Genomic DNA, 21,490 nt, shown 5'->3' on the forward strand with positions numbered 1-21,490 from the left:
TGTTGCCCCCCACCCCCCGGTCATGCCCTGTGTCTCTCTCATGTTACCCCCCACACCCCACTCATGCCCCGTGTCTCTCTCCTGTTACCCCCCAAACCCCCCTCATGCCCCGTATCTCTCTCCTGTTGCCCCCCACCCCCTCTCATGCCCCGTGTCTCTCTCCTGTTACCCCCACACCCCTCTCATGCCTTGTGTCTCTCTCCTGTTGCCCCCCACCCCGCGCTCATGGCCCGTGTCTCCCTTCTGTTGCCCCCACCCCCGCTCAGGCCCTGTGTCTCTCTCATGTTACCCCCCACACCCCTCTCATGCCCCGTGTCTCTCTCCTGTTACCCCCCAAACCCCCCTCATGCCCCGTATCTCTCTCCTGTTGCCCCCCACCCCCTCTCATGCCCCGTGTCTCTCTCCTGTTACCCCCACACCCCTCTCATGCCTTGTGTCTCTCTCCTGTTGCCCCCCACCCCGCGCTCATGGCCCGTGTCTCCCTTCTGTTGCCCCCACCCCCGCTCATGCCCCGTGTCTCTCTCCTGTTACCCCCACCCCCCTCTCATGCCCCGTGTCTCTTTCCTGTTGCCCCCCACCCCGCGCTCATGGCCCGTGTCTCCCTTCTGTTGCCCCCACCCCCCGCTCATGCCCCATGTTTCTCTCCTGTTACCCCCACCCACCGCTCATGCCCCGTGTCTCCCTCGTGTTCCCCCACCCCCTGCTAATGCCCCGTGTCTCCCTGCTGTTGCCCCCACCCTCCGCTCATGCCCTGTGTCTCCCTGCTGTTGCCCCCCACCCCCTGCTCATGCCCTGTGTCTCTCTCCTGTTGCCCCCCACCCCAGGTCATGCCCCGTGTCTCCCTGCTGTTGCCCCCCAACCCCCGCTCCTCTCATGCCCCGTGTCTCTTTCCTGTTACCCCCCACCCCCCGCTCATGCCCCGTGCCTCTCTCCTGTTACCCCCCACCCCCCGCTCATGCCATGTGTCTCTCTCCTGATGCCCCCCACGCTCATGCCCCGTGTCTCCCTACTATTGCCCCTCACCCCCCGCTCATGCCCGTGTCTAACTGCTGTTGCCCCCCACCCCCCGCTCATGCCCATGTCTCTCTCCTGTTACCCCCACCCCCCGCTCATGCCTCGTGTCTCTCCCCTGTTGCTCCCCACCCTCCGCTCATGCCCAGTGTCTCCCTGCTGTTGCCCCCGACCCCCCGCTCATGCCCCGTGTCTCTCTCCTGTTACCCCCCCACCCCCCTCTCATGCCCCGTGTCTCTCTCCTGTTACCCCCCCACCCCCTCTCATGCCCCGTATCTCCCTGCTGTTGCCGCCCACCCCCCGCTCATGCCCCATGTCTCTCTCCTGTTACCCCCACCCCCCGCTCATGCCCCTTGTCTCTCTCCTGTTACCCCCCACCCCCCGCTCATGCCCCGTGTCTCCCTCCGGTTGCCCCCACTCATGCCCTGTGTCTCCCTGCTGTTGCCTCCCACCCCCCGCTCATGCCCCGTGTGTCTCTCCTGTTGCCCCCCACCCCGGTCATGCCCCATGTCTCCCTGCTGTTGCCCCCCACCCCCGGCTCATGCCCAGTGTCTCCCTGCTGTTGCCCCCCACCCCCGCCTATGCACCGTGTCTCTCTCCTGTTACCCCCCACCCCCTCTCATGCCCCGTGTCTCCTTTGTGTTCCCCCACCCCCGCTCATGCCCAGTGTCTCCCTGCTGTTGCCCCCCACCCCCCTCTCATGCCCCGTGTCTCTCTCCTGTTACCCCCACCCCCCTCTCATGCCCTGTGTCTCTCTGCTGTTGCCCCCAACCCCCGCTCATGCCCCGTGTCTCTCTCCTGTTACCCCCCGCCCCCCGTCATGCCCCGTGTCTCCCTTCTGTTGCCCCCCACCCCCCGCTCATGCCCCGTGTCTCTCTCCTGTTCCCCCCACCACCTGGTCATGCCCCGTCTCTCCCTGCTGTTGCCCCTCACCCCCCGCTCATTCCCCGTGTCTCCCCTGTTCCCCCCACCCCCGCTCATGCCCTTTGTCTCCATCCTGTATCCCCCCACCCCCCGCTCATTACCCGTGTCTCCCTCGTGTTCCCCCACCCCCGCTCATGCCTCATGTCTCCCTGCTGTTGCCCCCCACCCCCCGCTTATGCCCCGTGTCTCTCTCCTGTTGTCCCCCACCCGCCAGTCATGCCCCATGTCTCCCTGCTGTTGCCCTCCACCCCCCGGTCATGCCCCGTGTCTCCCTGCTGTTGCCCCCCACCCCCGCTCATGCCCCATGTCTCCCTCGTGTTCCCCCCACCCCCCGCTCATGCCCCATGTCTCCCTCCTTTTGCCCCCCACCCCCCGCTCATGCCCCATGTCCCTCTTCTGTTACCCCCACCCCGCTCATGCCCCGTTGCTCCCTCTTGTTCCCAACACCCCCCAACCCCCGCACATGCCCCGTGTCTCCCTGCTGTTGCCCCCACCCCTGCTCATGTCCCGTGTCTCTCTCCTGTTACCCCCACCCCCCTCTCATGCCCCGTGTCTCTCTGCTGTTGCCCCCCACCCCTCGGTCATGCCCCGTGTCTCCCTACTGTTACCCCCACCCCCTCTCATGCCCCGTGTCTCTCTCCTGTTACCCCCCACCCCCCTCTCTTGCCCCGTATCTCTCTCCTTTTGCCCCCCACCCCGCGGTCATGCCCCGTGTCTCCCTACTGTTGCCCCCCACCCCCGGTCATGCCCCGTGTCTCCCTGCTGTTGCCCCCCACCCCCCGCTCATGCCCCGTGTCTCTCTCCTGTTACCCCCGCTCATGCCCTGTGTCTCCCTGCTGTTGCCCCCCACCCCGGTCATGCCCCATGTCTCCCTGCTGTTGCCCCCCACCCCCCGCTCATGCCCAGTGTCTCCCTGCTGTTGCCCCCCACCCCCCGCCTATGCACTGTGTCTCTCTCCTGTCACCCCCCACCCCCCTCTCATGCCCCGTGTCTCCCTTGTGTTCCCCCACCCCCGCTCATGCCCAGTGTCTCCCTGCTGTTGCCCCCCACCCCCCGCTCATGTCCCGTGTCTTCCTCTTGTTCCCAACACCCCCCACCCCCGCACATGCCCCGTGTCTCCCTGCTGTTGCCCCCCACCCCCTGCTCATGTCCCGTGTCTCTCTCCTGTTACCCCTCACCCCCCGCTCATGCCCCTTTTCTCTCTCCTGTTACCCCCCACACCCCTCTCATGCCCCGTGTCTCTCTGCTGTTGCCCCCCACCCCTCGGTCATGCCCCGTGTCTCCCTACTGTTACCCCCCACCCCCCTCTCATGCCCCGTGTCTCTCTCCTGTTACCCCCCACCCCCCTCTCATGCCCCGTATCTCTCTCCTTTTGCCCCCACCGCGCGCGCTCATGCCCCGTGTCTCCCTACTGTTGCCCCCCACCCCCGGTCATGCCCCGTGTCGACCTGCTGTTGCCCCCCACCCCCGCTCATGCCCCGTGTCTCCCTGCTGTTGCCCCCCACCCCCCGCTCATGCCCTGTATCTCTCTCCTGTTGCCCCCGCTCATGCCCCGTGTCTCCCTCGTGTTCCCCCCACCCCCCGCTCATGCCCCGTGTCTCCTTGCTGTTGCACCCCACCCCCCGCTCATGCCCCGTGTCTCTCTCCTGTTGCCCCCACCCCCGGTCCTGTGGTCACGCCCCGTGTCTCCCTGCTGTTGCCCCCACCCCCCGGTCATGCCCCGTGTCTCCCTGCTGTTGCCCCCCACCCCCTGCTCATGCCCCGTGTCTCTCTCCTGTTGCCCCCCACACCCTGCTCATGCCCCGTGTCTCCCTGCTGTTGCCCCCATCCCCCGCTCATGCCCCGTGTCTCTCTCCTGTTACCCCCCACCCCCCGCTCATGCCCCGTGTCTCCTTCGTGTTCCCCCCACCCCCCGCTCATGCCCCGTGTCTCCCTGCTGTTGCCCCCCACCCTCCGCTCATGCCCCGTCTCACCCTGCTGTTGCCCGCCACCCCCGCTCATGGCCCGTGTCTCTCTCCTGTGCCCCCCCACCCCCTCTCATGCCCGTGTCTCTCTCCTGTTTCCCCCCACCCCCTCTCATGCCCCGTGTCTCCTGTTGCCCCCCCAAGTCATGCCCCGTGTCTCCTTGCTGTTGCCCCCCACCCCCTGCTCATGCCCTGTGTCTCTCTCCTGTTACCCCCACACCCTCTCTCATGCCCCGTTTCTCTCTCCTGTTACCCCCCACCCCCTCTCATGCCCTGTGTCTCTCTCCTGTTGCCCCCCACCCCAGGTCATGCCCCGTGTCTCCCTGCTGTTGCCCCCCACCCCCGCTCATGCCCCGTGTCTCCCTCCTGTTACCCCCCACACAAGCCCTGTGTCTCTCTCTTGTTACCCCCACCCCACTCTCATGCCCTGTGTCTGTCTCCTGTTGCCCCCTGCTCATGCCCCGTGTCTCTCTCCTGTTACCCCCCACCCCCCGCTCATGCCCCGTGTCTCCCTGCTGTTGCCCCCCACCCCCTGCTCATGCCCTGTGTCTCTCTCCTGTTACCCCCACACCCTCTCTCATGCCCCGTTTCTCTCTCCTGTTACCCCCCACCCCCTCTCATGCCCTGTGTCTCTCTCCTGTTGCCCCCCACCCCAGGTCATGCCCCGTGTCTCCCTGCTGTTGCCCCCCACCCCCGCTCATGCCCCGTGTCTCCCTCCTGTTACCCCCCACACAAGCCCTGTGTCTCTCTCTTGTTACCCCCACCCCACTCTCATGCCCTGTGTCTGTCTCCTGTTGCCCCCTGCTCATGCCCCGTGTCTCTCTCCTGTTACCCCCCACCCCCCGCTCATGCCCCGTGTCTCCCTGCTGTTGCCCCCCACCCCCTGCTCATGCCCTGTGTCTCTCTCCTGTTACCCCCACACCCTCTCTCATGCCCCGTTTCTCTCTCCTGTTACCCCCCACCCCCTCTCATGCCCTGTGTCTCTCTCCTGTTGCCCCCCACCCCAGGTCATGCCCCGTGTCTCCCTGCTGTTGCCCCCCACCCCCGCTCATGCCCCGTGTCTCCCTCCTGTTACCCCCCACACAAGCCCTGTGTCTCTCTCTTGTTACCCCCACCCCACTCTCATGCCCTGTGTCTGTCTCCTGTTGCCCCCTGCTCATGCCCCGTTTCTCCCTGCTGTTGCCCCTCAAACCCCGCTCATGCCCCGTGTCTCCCTGCTGTTACCCCCACCCCCGCTCATGCCCCGTATCTCTCTCCTGTTACCCCCCCACGCCTCTCTCATGCCTCGTGTATACCTGCTGTTGCTCCACATCCTCCGCTCATGCCCCGTGTCTCCCTGCTGTTGCCCCAACCCCCCGCTCATGCCCTGTGTCTCTCTCCTGTTACCCCCCACGCCCCTCTCATGCCCCCTGTCTCTCTCCTGTTACCCCCCACCCTCCTCTCATGCCCTGTGTCTCTCTCCTGTTGCCCCCACCCCGGTCATGCCCGTGTCTCTCTCGTGTTACCCCCCGCTCATGCCCTGTGTCTCCCTGCTGTTGCCCCCCACCCCCGGTCATGCCCCGTGTCTCCCTGCTGTTGCCCCCATCCCCCGCTCATGCCCAGTGTCTCCCTGCTGTTGCCCCTCCACCCCCCGCCTATGCACCGTGTCTCTCTCCTGTTACCCCCCACCCCCTCTCATGCCCCGTGTCTCCCTCGTGTTCCCCCCACCCCGCTCATGCCCCGTGTCTCCCTGCTGTTGCCCCCCACCCCCCTCTCATGCCCCGTGTCTCTCTCCTGTTACCCCCACCCCCCTCTCATGCCCTGTGTCTCTCTCCTGTTACCCCCACCCCCCTCTCATGCCCTGTGTCTCCCTGCTGTTGCCCTCAACCCCCGCTCATGCCCCGTGTCTCTCTCCTGTTAGCCCCCACCCCCGCTCATGCCCTGTGTCTCCCTGCTGTTGCCCCCCACCCCCCGCCTATGCACCGTGTCTCTCTCCTGTTACCCCCCACCCCCCTCTCATGCCCCGTGTCTCCCTCGTGTTCCCCCCACCCCCACTCATGCCCCGTGTCTCCCTGCTGTTGCCCCCCCACCCCCCGCCTATGCACCGTGTCTCTCTCCTGTTACCCCCCACCCCCCTCTCATGCCCTGTGTCTCCCTCGTGTTCCCCCCACCCAAGCTCATGCCCCGTGTCTCCCTGCTGTTTCCCCCCACCCCCCTCTCATGCCCCGTGTCTCTCTCCTGTTACCCCTCCCCCCTCTCATGCCCTGTGTCTCCCTGCTGTTGCCCTCAACCCCCGCTCATGCCCCGTGTCTCTCTCCTGTTAGCCCCCACCCCCAGCTCATGCCCTGTGTCTCCCTGCTGTTGCCCCCCAACCCCCGGTCATGCCCCGTGTCTCCCTGTTGTTGCCCCCCACCCCCCGCTCATGCCCTGTGTCTCCCTGCTGTTGCCCCCCACCCCCCGCTCATGCACCGTCTCTCTCTCCTGTTACCCCCTACGCCCCTCTCATGCCCCGTGTCTCCCTTGTGTTCCCCCACCCCCGCTCATGCCCCGTGTCTCCCTGCTGTTGCCCCCCACCCCCCTCTCATGCCCTGTGTCTTCCTCTTGTTCACCCCACCCCCCGCACATGCCCCGTGTCTCCCTGCTGTTGCCCCCCATCCCCCGCTCATGTCCTGTGTCTCCCTCCTGTTACCCCCCACCCCCTGCTCATGACCCTTGTCTCTCTCCTGTTACCCCCCCACCCCCCTCTCATGCCCCGTGTCTCTCTCCTGTTGCCCCCACCCCCCCGGTCATGCCCCGTGTCTCCCTGCTGTTGCCCCCCAACCCCCGCTCAGGCCCTGTGTCTCTCTCCTGTTACCCCCCACCCCCCTCTCATGCCCCGTGTCTCTCTCCTGTTACCCCCCAAACCCCCCTCATGCCCTGTATCTCTCTCCTGTTGCCCCCCACCCCCTCTCATGCCCCGTGTCTCTCTCCTGTTACCCCCACCCCCTTCTCATGCCCCGTGTCTCTCTCCTGTTGCCCCCCACCCCGCGCTCATGGCCCGTGTCTCCCTTCTGTTGCCCCCACCCCGTTCATGCCCCGTGTCTCTCTCCTGTTACCCCCACCCCCCTCTCATGCCCCGTGTCTCTCTCCTGTTGCCCCCCACCCCGCGCTCATGGCCCGTGTCTCCCTTCTGTTGCCCCCATCCCCCGCTCATGCCCCATGTTTCTCTCCTGTTACCCCCACCCACCGCTCATGCCCCGTGTCTCCATCGTGTTCCCCCACCCCTTTCTAATGCCCTGTGTCTCTCTCCTGTTGCCCCCCACCCCAGGTCATGCCCCGTGTCTCCCTGCTGTTGCCCCCACCCTCTGCTCATGCCCCGTGTCTCCCTGCTGTTGCCCCCCACCCCCTGCTCATGCCCTGTGTCTCTCTCCTGTTGCCCCCCACCCCAGGTCATGCCCCGTGTCTCCCTGCAGTTGCCCCCCAACCCCCGCTCCTCTCATGCCCCGTGTCTCTATCCTGTTACCCCCCACCCCCGCTCATGCCCCGTGTCTCTCTCCTGTTACCCCCCACCCCCCGCTCATGCCCATGTCTCTCTACTGTTGCCCCCCCGCTCATGCCCCGTGTCTCCCTGCTGTTGCCCCCCACCCCTGCTCATGCCCGTGTCTCTCTAATGTTGCCCCCACCCACCGATCATGCCCTGTGTCTCTCTGCAGTTGCCCTCCACCCCCCGGTCATGCCCCGTGTCTCCCTGCTGTTGCCCCCCACCCCCTGCTCATGCCCCGTGTCTCTCTCCTGTTACCCCCACCCCCCTCTCATGCCCCGTGTCTCCCTCGTGTTCCCCCCCCGATCATGCCCGTGTCTCCCTGCTGTTGCCCCCCACCCCTGCTCATGCCCCGTGTCTCCCTGCTGTTGCCCCCCATCCCCCGCTCATGCCCGTTGTCTCTCTCCTGTTCCCCCCACCACCCGGTCATGCCCCGTGTCTCTCTCCTATTGCCCCCACCCCCCGCTCATGCCCATGTCTCTCTCCTGTTACCCCCCACCATCCGCTCATGCCCCGTGTCTCCCTGCTGTTGCCCCCGACCCCCCGCTCATGCCCCGTGTCTCTCTCCTGTTACCCCCACCCACCTCTCATGCCCCGTGTCTCTCTCCTGTTACCCCCACCCCCTCTCATGCCCCGTGACTCCCTGCTGTTGCCCAACACCCCCCGCTCATGCCCCATGTCTCTCTCCTGTTACCCCCACCCCCCGCTCATGCCCTGTGTCTCTCTCCTGATGCCTCCCACGCTCATGCCCCGTGTCTCCCTACTATTGCCCCTCACCCCCCGCTCATGCCCCGTGTCTAACTGCTGTTGCCCCCCACCCCCCCACTCATGCCCATGTCTCTCTCCTGTTACCCCCACCCCCCGCTCATGCCTCGTGTCTCTCTCCTGTTGCCCCCCACCCTCCGCTCATGCCCCGTGTCTCCCTGCTGTTGCCCCCGACCCCCCGCTCATGCCCCGTGTCTCTCTCCTGTTACCCCCCCACCCCCCTCTCATACCCCGTGTCTCTCTCCTGTTACCCCCCCACCCCCTCTCATGCCCCGTGTCTCCCTGCTGTTGCCCCCCACCCCCTGCTCATGCCCCATGTCTCTCTCCTGTTACCCCCCACCCCCCCGCTCATGCCCCTTGTCTCTCTCCTGTTACCCCCCACCCCCCGCTCATGCCCCGTGTCTCTCTCCTGTTGCCCCCACTCATGCCCTGTGTCTCCCTGCTGTTGCCTCCCACCCCCCGCTCATGCCCCGTGTGTCTCTCCTGTTGCCCCCCACCCCCCGCTCATGCCCCGTGTCTCTCTCCTGTTACTCCCCACCCCCCGCTCATGCCCCGTGTCTCTCTCCTGTTGCCCCTACCCCCGCTCATGCCCCGTGTCTCTCTCCTGTTACCCCCCACCCCCCTCTCATGCACCGTGTCTCCCTGTTTTTCCCCCCCACCGTCCGCTCATGCCCCGTGTCTCCCTGCTGTTGCCCCCACCCCCTGCTCATGCCCTGTGTCTCTCTCTCCTGTTACCCCCCACCCCACTCTAATGCCCCCTGTCTCTCTCCTGTTACCCCCACCCTCTCTCATGCCCCGTGTCTCTCTCCTGTTGCCCCCCACCCCCGGTCATGCCCCGTGTCTCCCTGCTATTGCCCCCCACCCCCCGCTCATGCCCCGTGTCTCTCTCCTGTTAGCCCCCACCCCCGCTCATGCCCCGTGTCTCCCTGCTGTTGCCCCCCAACCCCCGGTCATGCCCCGTGTCTCCCTGCTGTTGCCCCCCACCCCCCGCTCATGCCCCGTGTCTCCCTGCTGTTGCCCCCCACCCCCCGCTCATGCACTGTGTCTCTCTCCTGTTACCCCCCACTCCCCTCTCATGCCCCGTGTCTTCCTCGTGTTCCCCCACCCCCGCTCATGCCCCGTGTCTCCCTGCTGTTGCCCCCCACCCCCCTCTCATGCCCCGTGTCTTCCTCTTGTTCACCCCACCCCCCGCACATGCCCCGTGTCTCCCTGCTGTTGCCCCCCGCTCATGTTCTGTGTCTCCCTCCTGTTACCCCCCACCCCCCGCTCATGCCCCTTGTCTCTCTCCTGTTACTCCCCCACCCCCCTCTCATGCCCCGTGTCTCTCTCCTGTTGCCCCCCACCCCCCGGTCATGCCCCGTGTCTCCCTGCTGTTGCCCCTCAACCCCCGCTCAGGCCCTGTGTCTCTCTCATGTTACCCCCCACACCCCTCTCATGCCCCGTTTCTCTCTCCTGTTACCCCCCAAACCCCCCTCATGCCCCGTATCTCTCTCCTGTTGCCCCCCACCCCCTCTCATGCCCCGTGTCTCTCTCCTGTTACCCCCACCCCACTCTCATGCCTCGTGTCTCTCTCCTGTTGCCCCCAACCCCGCGCTCATGGCCCGTGTCTCCCTTCTGTTGCCCCCACCCCCGCTCATGCCCTGTGTCTCTCTCCTGTTACCCCCACCCCTCTCTCATGCCCCGTGTCTCTTTCCTGTTGCCCCCCACCCCGCGCTCATGGCCGTGTCTCCCTTCTGTTGCCCCCACCCCCCGCTCATGCCCCATGTTTCTCTCCTGTTACCCCCCACCCACCGCTCATGCCCCGTGTCTCCCTCGTGTTCCCCCACCCCCTGCTAATGCCCCGTGTCTCCCTGCTGTTGCCCCCACCCTCCGCTCATGCCCCGTGTCTCCCTGCTGTTGCCCCCCACCCCCTGCTCATGCCCTGTGTCTCTCTCCTGTTGCCCCCCACCCCAGGTCATGCCCCGTGTCTCCCTGCTGTTGCCCCCCAACCCCCGCTCCTCTCATGCCCCGTGTCTCTATCCTGTTACCCCCCACCCCCCGCTCATGCCCCGTGCCTCTCTCCTGTTACCCCCCACCCCCGCTCATGCCTTGTGTCTCTCTCCTGATGCCCCCCACCGCTTATTCCCCATGTCTCCCTACTATTGCCCCTCACTCCCCGCTCATGCCCGTGTCTAACTGCTGTTGCCCCCCACCCCCCGCTCATGCCCATGTCTCTCTCCTGTTACCCCCACCCCCCGCTCATGCCTCGTGTCTCTCCCCTGTTGCTCCCCACCCTCCGCTCATGCCCCGTGTCTCCCTGCTGTTGCCCCCGACCCCCCGCTCATGCCCCGTGTCTCTCTCCTGTTACCCCCCCACCCCCCTCTCATGCCCCGTGTCTCTCTCCTGTTACCCCCTCACCCCCTCTCATGCCCCGTGTCTCCCTGCTGTTGCCCCCCACCCCCCGCTCATGCCCCATGTCTCTCTCCTGTTACCCCCCACCCCCCGCTCATGCCCCTTGTCTCTCTCCTGTTACCCCCCACCCCCCGCTCATGCCCCGTGTCTCTCTCCTGTTGCCCCCCACCCCCCGGTCATGCCCCGTGTCTCCCTGCTGTTGCCCCCCGCTCATGTTCTGTGTCTCCCTCCTGTTACCCCCCGCTCATGCCCCTTGTCTCTCTCCTGTTACTCCCCCACCCCCCTCTCATGCCCCGTGTCTCTCTCCTGTTGCCCCCCACCCCCCGGTCATGCCCCGTGTCTCCCTGCTGTTGCCCCCCAACCCCCGCTCAGGCCCTGTGTCTCTCTCATGTTACCCCCCACACCCCTCTCATGCCCCGTGTCTCTCTCCTGTTACCCCCCAAACCCCCCTCATGCCCCGTATCTCTCTCCTGTTGCCCCCCACCCCCTCTCATGCCCCGTGTCTCTCTCCTGTTACCCCCACACCCCTCTCATGCCTTGTGTCTCTCTCCTGTTGCCCCCCACCCCGCGCTCATGGCCCGTGTCTCCCTTCTGTTGCCCCCACCCCCGCTCATGCCCCGTGTCTCTCTCCTGTTACCCCCACCCCCCTCTCATGCCCCGTGTCTCTTTCCTGTTGCCCCCCACCCCGCGCTCATGGCCCGTGTCTCCCTTCTGTTGCCCCCACCCCCCGCTCATGCCCCATGTTTCTCTCCTGTTACCCCCACCCACCGCTCATGCCCCGTGTCTCCCTCGTGTTCCCCCACCCCCTGCTAATGCCCCGTGTCTCCCTGCTGTTGCCCCCACCCTCCGCTCATGCCCTGTGTCTCCCTGCTGTTGCCCCCCACCCCCTGCTCATGCCCTGTGTCTCTCTCCTGTTGCCCCCCACCCCAGGTCATGCCCCGTGTCTCCCTGCTGTTGCCCCCCAACCCCCGCTCCTCTCATGCCCCGTGTCTCTTTCCTGTTACCCCCCACCCCCCGCTCATGCCCCGTGCCTCTCTCCTGTTACCCCCCACCCCCCGCTCATGCCATGTGTCTCTCTCCTGATGCCCCCCACGCTCATGCCCCGTGTCTCCCTACTATTGCCCCTCACCCCCCGCTCATGCCCGTGTCTAACTGCTGTTGCCCCCCACCCCCCGCTCATGCCCATGTCTCTCTCCTGTTACCCCCACCCCCCGCTCATGCCTCGTGTCTCTCCCCTGTTGCTCCCCACCCTCCGCTCATGCCCAGTGTCTCCCTGCTGTTGCCCCCGACCCCCCGCTCATGCCCCGTGTCTCTCTCCTGTTACCCCCCCACCCCCCTCTCATGCCCCGTGTCTCTCTCCTGTTACCCCCCCACCCCCTCTCATGCCCTGTATCTCCCTGCTGTTGCCGCCCACCCCCCGCTCATGCCCCATGTCTCTCTCCTGTTACCCCCACCCCCCGCTCATGCCCCTTGTCTCTCTCCTGTTACCCCCCACCCCCCGCTCATGCCCCGTGTCTCCCTCCGGTTGCCCCCACTCATGCCCTGTGTCTCCCTGCTGTTGCCTCCCACCCCCCGCTCATGCCCCGTGTGTCTCTCCTGTTGACCCCCACCCCCCGCTCATGCCCCGTGTCTCTCTCCTGTTACTCCCCACCCCCCGCTCATGCCCCGTGTCTCTCTCCTGTTGCCCCTACCCCCGCTCATGCCCCGTGTGTCTCTCCTGTTGCCCCCCACCCCCCGCTCATGCCCGTGTCTCTCTCCTGTTACTCCCCACCCCCCGCTCATGCCCCGTGTCTCTCTCCTGTTGCCCCTACCCCCGCTCATGCCCCGTGTCTCTCTCCTGTTACCCCCCACCCCCCTCTCATGCCCCGTGCTCCCTGTTTCCCCCCCACCGTCCGCTCATGCCCTGTGTCTCCCTGCTGTTGCCCCCACCCCCTGCTCATGCCCTGTGTCTCTCTCTCCTGTTACCCCCCACCCCACTCTAATGCCCCGTGTCTCTCTCCTGTTACCCCCACCCTCTCTCATGCCCCGTGTCTCTCTCCTGTTGCCCCCCACCCCCGGTCATGCCCCGTGTCTCCCTGCTATTGCCCCCCACCCCCCGCTCATGCCCCATGTCTCTCTCCTGTTACCCCCCCACCCCCCTCTCATGCCCCGTGTCTCTCTCCTGTTACCCCCTCACCCCCTCTCATGCCCCGTGTCTCCCTGCTGTTGCCCCCCACCCCCCGCTCATGCCCCATGTCTCTCTCCTGTTACCCCCCACCCCCCGCTCATGCCCCTTGTCTCTCTCCTGTTACCCCCCACCCCCCGCTCATGCCCCGTGTCTCTCTCCTGTTGCCCCCCACCCCCCGGTCATGCCCCGTGTCTCCCTGCTGTTGCCCCCCGCTCATGTTCTGTGTCTCCCTCCTGTTACCCCCCGCTCATGCCCCTTGTCTCTCTCCTGTTACTCCCCCACCCCCCTCTCATGCCCCGTGTCTCTCTCCTGTTGCCCCCCACCCCCCGGTCATGCCCTGTGTCTCTCTCATGTTACCCCCCACACCCCTCTCATGCCCCGTGTCTCTCTCCTGTTACCTCCCAAACCCCCCTCATGCCCCGTATCTCTCTCCTGTTGCCCCCCACCCCCTCTCATGCCCCGTGTCTCTCTCCTGTTACCCCCACACCCCTCTCATGCCTTGTGTCTCTCTCCTGTTGCCCCCCACCCCGCGCTCATGGCCCGTGTCTCCCTTCTGTTGCCCCCACCCCCGCTCAGGCCCTGTGTCTCTCTCATGTTACCCCCCACACCCCTCTCATGCCCCGTGTCTCTCTCCTGTTACCCCCCAAACCCCCCTCATGCCCCGTATCTCTCTCCTGTTGCCCCCCACCCCCTCTCATGCCCCGTGTCTCTCTCCTGTTACCCCCACACCCCTCTCATGCCTTGTGTCTCTCTCCTGTTGCCCCCCACCCCGCGCTCATGGCCCGTGTCTCCCTTCTGTTGCCCCCACCCCCGCTCATGCCCCGTGTCTCTCTCCTGTTACCCCCACCCCCCTCTCATGCCCCGTGTCTCTTTCCTGTTGCCCCCCACCCCGCGCTCATGGCCCGTGTCTCCCTTCTGTTGCCCCCACCCCCCGCTCATGCCCCATGTTTCTCTCCTGTTACCCCCACCCACCGCTCATGCCCCGTGTCTCCCTCGTGTTCCCCCACCCCCTGCTAATGCCCCGTGTCTCCCTGCTGTTGCCCCCACCCTCCGCTCATGCCCTGTGTCTCCCTGCTGTTGCCCCCCACCCCCTGCTCATGCCCTGTGTCTCTCTCCTGTTGCCCCCCACCCCAGGTCATGCCCCGTGTCTCCCTGCTGTTGCCCCCCAACCCCCGCTCCTCTCATGCCCCGTGTCTCTTTCCTGTTACCCCCCACCCCCCGCTCATGCCCCGTGCCTCTCTCCTGTTACCCCCCACCCCCCGCTCATGCCATGTGTCTCTCTCCTGATGCCCCCCACGCTCATGCCCCGTGTCTCCCTACTATTGCCCCTCACCCCCCGCTCATGCCCGTGTCTAACTGCTGTTGCCCCCCACCCCCCGCTCATGCCCATGTCTCTCTCCTGTTACCCCCACCCCCCGCTCATGCCTCGTGTCTCTCCCCTGTTGCTCCCCACCCTCCGCTCATGCCCAGTGTCTCCCTGCTGTTGCCCCCGACCCCCCGCTCATGCCCCGTGTCTCTCTCCTGTTACCCCCCCACCCCCCTCTCATGCCCCGTGTCTCTCTCCTGTTACCCCCCCACCCCCTCTCATGCCCCGTATCTCCCTGCTGTTGCCGCCCACCCCCCGCTCATGCCCCATGTCTCTCTCCTGTTACCCCCACCCCCCGCTCATGCCCCTTGTCTCTCTCCTGTTACCCCCCACCCCCCGCTCATGCCCCGTGTCTCCCTCCGGTTGCCCCCACTCATGCCCTGTGTCTCCCTGCTGTTGCCTCCCACCCCCCGCTCATGCCCCGTGTGTCTCTCCTGTTGACCCCCACCCCCCGCTCATGCCCCGTGTCTCTCTCCTGTTACTCCCCACCCCCCGCTCATGCCCCGTGTCTCTCTCCTGTTGCCCCTACCCCCGCTCATGCCCCGTGTGTCTCTCCTGTTGCCCCCCACCCCCCGCTCATGCCCGTGTCTCTCTCCTGTTACTCCCCACCCCCGCTCATGCCCCGTGTCTCTCTCCTGTTGCCCCTACCCCCGCTCATGCCCCGTGTCTCTCTCCTGTTACCCCCCACCCCCCTCTCATGCCCCGTGCTCCCTGTTCCCCCCCCACCGTCCGCTCATGCCCTGTGTCTCCCTGCTGTTGCCCCCACCCCCTGCTCATGCCCTGTGTCTCTCTCTCCTGTTACCCCCACCCCACTCTAATGCCCCGTGTCTCTCTCCTGTTACCCCCACCCTCTCTCATGCCCCGTGTCTCTCTCCTGTTGCCCCCCACCCCCGGTCATGCCCCGTGTCTCCCTGCTATTGCCCCCCACCCCCCGCTCATGCCCCGTGTCTCTCTCCTGTTAGCCCCCACCCCCCGCTCATGCCCCGTGTCTCCCTGCTGTTGCCCCCCAACCCCCAGTCATGCCCCGTGTCTCCCTGCTCTTGCCCCACCCCCCACTCATGCCCCGTGTCTCCCTGCTGTTGTCCCCCACCCCCCGCTCATGCACCCTGTCTCTCTCCTGTTACCCCCCACTCCCCTCTCATGCCCCGTGTCTTCCTCGTGTTCCCCCACCCCCGCTCATGCCCCGTGTCTCCCTGCTGTTGCCCCCCACCCCCCTCTCATGCCCCGTGTCTTCCTCTTGTTCACCCCACCCCCCGCACATGCCCCGTGTCTCCCTGCTGTTGCCCCCCACCCCCCGCTCATGTTCTGTGTCTCCCTCCTGTTACCCCCCACCCCCCGCTCATGCCCCTTGTCTCTCTCCTGTTACTCCCCCACCCCCCTCTCATGCCCCGTGTCTCTCTCCTGTTGCCCCCCACCCCCCGGTCATGCCCCGTGTCTCCCTGCTGTTGCCCCCCAACCCCCGCTCAGGCACTGTGTCTCTCTCCTGTTACCCCCCACACCCCTCTCATGCCCCGTGTCTCTCTCCTGTTACCCCCCAAACACCCCTCATGCCCCGTATCTCTCTCCTGTTGCCCCCCACCCCCTCTCATGCCCCGTGTCTCTCTCCTGTTACCCCCACCCCCCTCTCATGCCTCGTGTCTCTCTCCTGTTGCCCCCCACCCCGCGCTCATGGCCCGTGTCTCCCTTCTGTTGCCCCTACCCCCGCTCATGCCCCGTGTCTCTCTCCTGTTACCCCCACCCCCCTCTCAACCCCGTGTCTCTCTCCTGTTGCCCCCCACCCCGCGCTCATGGCCCGTGTCTCCCTTCTGTTGCCCCCACCCCCCGCTCATGCCCCATGTTTCTCTCCTGTTACCCCCCACCCACCGCTCATGCCCCGTGTCTCCCTCGTGTTCCCCCACCCCCTGCTAATGCCCCGTGTCTCCCTGCTGTTGCCCCCACCCTCCGCTCATGCCCCGTGTCTCCCTGTTGTTGCCCCCCACCCCCTGCTCATGCCCTGTGTCTCTCTCCTGTTGCCCCCCACCCCAGGTCATGCCCCGTGTCTCCCTGCTGTTGCCCCCCAACCCCCGCTCCTCTCATGCCCTGTGTCTCTATCCTGTTACCCCCACCCCCCGCTCATGATGCCCCGTGCGCCTCTCTCCTGTTACCCCCACCCCCCGCTCATGCCCCGTGTCTCTCTGCTGTTGCCCCCCCGCTCATGACCCGTTTCTCCCTGCTGTTGCCCCCACCCCCGCTTATGCCCGTGTCTCTCTAATGTTGCCCCTACCCGCCAGTCATGCCCTGTGTCTCCCTGCTGTTACTCCCCACCCCCCGCTCATGCCCCGTGTCTCTCTCCTGTTGCCCCTACCCCCGCTCATGCCCCGTGTGTCTCTCCTGTTGCCCCCCACCCCCCGCTCATGCCCGTGTCTCTCTCCTGTTACTCCCCACCCCCCGCTCATGCCCCGTGTCTCCCTGCTGTTGCCCCCCAACCCCCGCTCCTCTCATGCCCTGTGTCTCTATCCTGTTACCCCCACCCCCCGCTCATGATGCCCCGTGCCTCTCTCCTGTTACCCCCCACCCCCCGCTCATGCCCCGTGTCTCCCTCCGGTTGCCCCCACTCATGCCCTGTGTCTCCCTGCTGTTGCCTCCCACCCCCCGCTCATGCCCCGTGTGTCTCTCCTGTTGACCCCCGCTCATGCCCCGTGTCTCTCTCCTGTTACTCCCCACCCCCCGCTCATGCCCCGTGTCTCTCTCCTGTTGCCCCTACCCCCGCTCATGCCCCGTGTGTCTCTCCTGTTGCCCCCCACGCCCCGCTCATGCCCGTGTCTCTCTCCTGTTACTCCCCACCCCCCGCTCATGCCCCGTGTCTCTCTCCTGTTGCCCCTACCCCCGCTCATGCCCCGTGTCTCTCTCCTGTTACCCCCCACCCCTCTCTCATGCCCCGTGCTCCCTGTTTCCCCCCCCACCGTCCGCTCATGCCCTGTGTCTCCCTGCTGTTGCCCCCACCCCCTGCTCATGCCCTGTGTCTCTCTCTCCTGTTACCCCCCACCCCACTCTAATGCCCCGTGTCTCTCTCCTGTTACCCCCACCCTCTCTCATGCCCCGTGTCTCTCTCCTGTTGCCCCCCACCCCCGGTCATGCCCCGTGTCTCCCTGCTATTGCCCCCCACCCCCCGCTCATGCCCCGTGTCTCTCTCCTGTTAGCCCCCACCCCCCGCTCATGCCCCGTGTCTCCCTGCTGTTGCCCCCCAACCCCCAGTCATGCCCCGTGTCTCCCTGCTGTTGCCCCACCCCCCGCTCATGCCCCGTGTCTCCCTGCTGTTGTCCCCCACCCCCCGCTCATGCACCCTGTCTCTCTCCTGTTACCCCCCACTCCCCTCTCATGCCCCGTGTCTTCCTCGTGTTCCCCCACCCCCGCTCATGCCCCGTGTCTCCCTGCTGTTGCCCCCCACCCCCCTCTCATGCCCCGTGTCTTCCTCTTGTTCACCCCACCCCCCGCACATGCCCCGTGTCTCCCTGCTGTTGCCCCCCACCCCCCGCTCATGTTCTGTGTCTCCCTCCTGTTACCCCCCACCCCCCGCTCATGCCCCTTGTCTCTCTCCTGTTACTCCCCCACCCCCCTCTCATGCCCCGTGTCTCTCTCCTGTTGCCCCCCACCCCCCGGTCATGCCCCGTGTCTCCCTGCTGTTGCCCCCCAACCCCCGCTCAGGCACTGTGTCTCTCTCCTGTTACCCCCCACACCCCTCTCATGCCCCGTGTCTCTCTCCTGTTACCCCCCAAACACCCCTCATGCCCCGTATCTCTCTCCTGTTGCCCCCCACCCCCTCTCATGCCCCGTGTCTCTCTCCTGTTACCCCCACCCCCCTCTCATGCCTCGTGTCTCTCTCCTGTTGCCCCCACCCCGCGCTCATGGCCCGTGTCTCCCTTCTGTTGCCCCTACCCCCGCTCATGCCCCGTGTCTCTCTCCTGTTACCCCCACCCCCCTCTCAACCCCGTGTCTCTCTCCTGTTGCCCCCCACCCCGCGCTCATGGCCCGTGTCTCCCTTCTGTTGCCCCCACCCCCCGCTCATGCCCCATGTTTCTCTCCTGTTACCCCCCACCCACCGCTCATGCCCCGTGTCTCCCTCGTGTTCCCCCACCCCCTGCTAATGCCCCGTGTCTCCCTGCTGTTGCCCCCACCCTCCGCTCATGCCCCGTGTCTCCCTGCTGTTGCCCCCCACCCCCTGCTCATGCCCTGTGTCTCTCTCCTGTTGCCCCCCACCCCAGGTCATGCCCCGTGTCTCCCTGCTGTTGCCCCCCAACCCCCGCTCCTCTCATGCCCTGTGTCTCTATCCTGTTACCCCCACCCCCCGCTCATGATGCCCCGTGCCTCTCTCCTGTTACCCCCCACCCCCCGCTCATGCCCCGTGTCTCTCTCCTGTTACCCCCCGCTCATGCCCTGTGTCTCCCTGCTGTTGCCCCCCACCCCGGTCATGCCCCATGTCTCCCTGCTGTTGCCCCCCACCCCCCGCTCATGCCCAGTGTCTCCCTGCTGTTGCCCCCCACCCCCCGCCTATGCACTGTGTCTCTCTCCTGTCACCCCCACCCCCCTCTCATGCCCCGTGTCTCCCTTGTGTTCCCCCACCCCCGCTCATGCCCAGTGTCTCCCTGCTGTTGCCCCCCACCCCCCGCTCATGTCCCGTGTCTTCCTCTTGTTCCCAACACCCCCACCCCCGCACATGCCCCGTGTCTCCCTGCTGTTGCCCCCCACCCCCTGCTCATGTCCCGTGTCTCTCTCCTGTTACCCCTCACCCCCCGCTCATGCCCCTTTTCTCTCTCCTGTTACCCCCCACACCCCTCTCATGCCCCGTGTCTCTCTGCTGTTGCCCCCCACCCCTCGGTCATGCCCCGTGTCTCCCTACTGTTACCCCCCACCCCCCTCTCATGCCCCGTGTCTCTCTCCTGTTACCCCCCACCCCCCTCTCATGCCCCGTATCTCTCTCCTTTTGCCCCCACCGCGCGCGCTCATGCCCCGTGTCTCCCTACTGTTGCCCCCCACCCCCGGTCATGCCCCGTGTCGACCTGCTGTTGCCCCCCACCCCCGCTCATGCCCCGTGTCTCCCTGCTGTTGCCCCCCACCCCCCGCTCATGCCCTGTATCTCTCTCCTGTTGCCCCCGCTCATGCCCCGTGTCTCCCTCGTGTTCCCCCCACCCCCCGCTCATGCCCCGTGTCTCCTTGCTGTTGCACCCCACCCCCCGCTCATGCCCCGTGTCTCTCTCCTGTTGCCCCCCACCCCCGGTCCTGTGGTCACGCCCCGTGTCTCCCTGCTGTTGCCCCCACCCCCCGGTCATGCCCTGTGTCTCCCTGCTGTTGCCCCCCACCCCCTGCTCATGCCCCGTGTCTCTCTCCTGTTGCCCCCCACACCCCGCTCATGCCCCGTGTCTCCCTGCTGTTGCCCCCATCCCCCGCTCATGCCCCGTGTCTCTCTCCTGTTACCCCCCACCCCCCGCTCATGCCCCGTGTCTCCTTCGTGTTCCCCCCACCCCCGCTCATGCCCCGTGTCTCCCTGCTGTTGCCCCCCACCCTCCGCTCATGCCCCGTCTCACCCTGCTGTTGCCCGCCACCCCCGCTCATGGCCCGTGTCTCTCTCCTGTGCCCCCCCACCCCCTCTCATGCCCCGTGTCTCCTGTTGCCCCCCCAAGTCATGCCCCGTGTCTCCTTGCTGTTGCCCCCCGCCCCCTGCTCATGCCCCGTGTCTCTCTCCTGTTACCCCCCACCCCCCGCTTATGCCCCGTGTCTCCCTGCTGTTGCCCCCCACCCCCTGCTCATGCCCTGTGTCTCTCTCCTGTTACCCCCACACCCTCTCTCATGCCCCGTTTCTCTCTCCTGTTACCCCCCACCCCCTCTCATGCCCTGTGTCTCTCTCCTGTTGCCTCCCACCCCAGGTCATGCCCCGTGTCTCCCTGCTGTTGCCCCCCACCCCCGCTCATGCCCCGTGTCTCCCTCCTGTTACCCCCCACACATGCCCTGTGTCTCTCTCTTGTTACCCCCACCCCACTCTCATGCCCTGTGTCTGTCTCCTGTTGCCCCCTGCTCATGCCCCGTTTCTCCCTGCTGTTGCCCCTCAAACCCCGCTCATGCCCCGTGTCTCCCTGCTGTTACCCCCACCCCCGCTCATGCCCCGTATCTCTCTCCTGTTACCCCCCCCACGCCTCTCTCATGCCTCGTGTCTACCTGCTGTTGCTCCACATCCTCCGCTCATGCCCCGTGTCTCCCTGCTGTTGCCCCAACCCCCCGCTCATGCCCTGTGTCTCTCTCCTGTTACCCCCCACCCTCCTCTCATGCCCTGTGTCTCTCTCCTGTTGCCCCCACCCCCGGTCATGCCCCCTGTCTCTCTCCTGTTACCCCCCACCCTCCTCTCATGCCCTGTGTCTCTCTCCTGTTGCCCCCACCCCCGGTCATGCCCGTGTCTCTCTCGTGTTACCCCCCGCTCATGCCCTGTGTCTCCCTGCTGTTGCCCCCCACCCCCGGTCATGCCCCGTGTCTCCCTGCTGTTGCCCCATCCCCCGCTCATGCCCAGTGTCTCCCTGCTGTTGCCCCTCCACCCCCCGCCTATGCACCGTGTCTCTCTCCTGTTACCCCCCACCCCCTCTCATGCCCCGTGTCTCCCTCGTGTTCCCCCCACCCCGCTCATGCCCCGTGTCTCCCTGCTGTTGCCCCCCACCCCCCTCTCATGCCCCGTGTCTCTCTCCTGTTACCCCCACCCCCCTCTCATGCCCTGTGTCTCTCTCCTGTTACCCCCACCCCCCTCTCATGCCCTGTGTCTCCCTGCTGTTGCCCTCAACCCCCGCTCATGCCCCGTGTCTCTCTCCTGTTAGCCCCCACCCCCGCTCATGCCCTGTGTCTCCCTGCTGTTGCCCCCCACCCCCCGCCTATGCACCGTGTCTCTCTCCTGTTACCCCCCACCCCCCTCTCATGCCCCGTGTCTCCCTCGTGTTCCCCCCACCCCCGCTCATGCCCCGTGTCTCCCTGCTGTTGCCCCCCCACCCCCCGCCTATGCACCGTGTCTCTCTCCTGTTACCCCCCACCCCCCTCTCATGCCCTGTGTCTCCCTCGTGTTCCCCCCACCCCCGCTCATGCCCCGTGTCTCCCTGCTGTTTCCCCCCACCCCCCTCTCATGCCCCGTGTCTCTCTCCTGTTACCCCTCCCCCCTCTCATGCCCTGTGTCTCCCTGCTGTTGCCCTCAACCCCCGCTCATGCCCCGTGTCTCTCTCCTGTTAGCCCCCACCCCCAGCTCATGCCCTGTGTCTCCCTGCTGTTGCCCCCCAACCCCCGGTCATGCCCTGTGTCTCCCTGCTGTTGCCCCCCACCCCCCGCTCATGCACCGTCTCTCTCTCCTGTTACCCCCTACGCCCCTCTCATGCCCCGTGTCTCCCTTGTGTTCCCCC

This window comes from Ambystoma mexicanum, chromosome 8 (genome assembly GCF_040938575.1).
Source record: "Ambystoma mexicanum isolate Mex_15411 chromosome 8, UKY_AmexF1_1, whole genome shotgun sequence".
NCBI lineage: Eukaryota > Metazoa > Chordata > Amphibia > Caudata > Ambystomatidae > Ambystoma > Ambystoma mexicanum.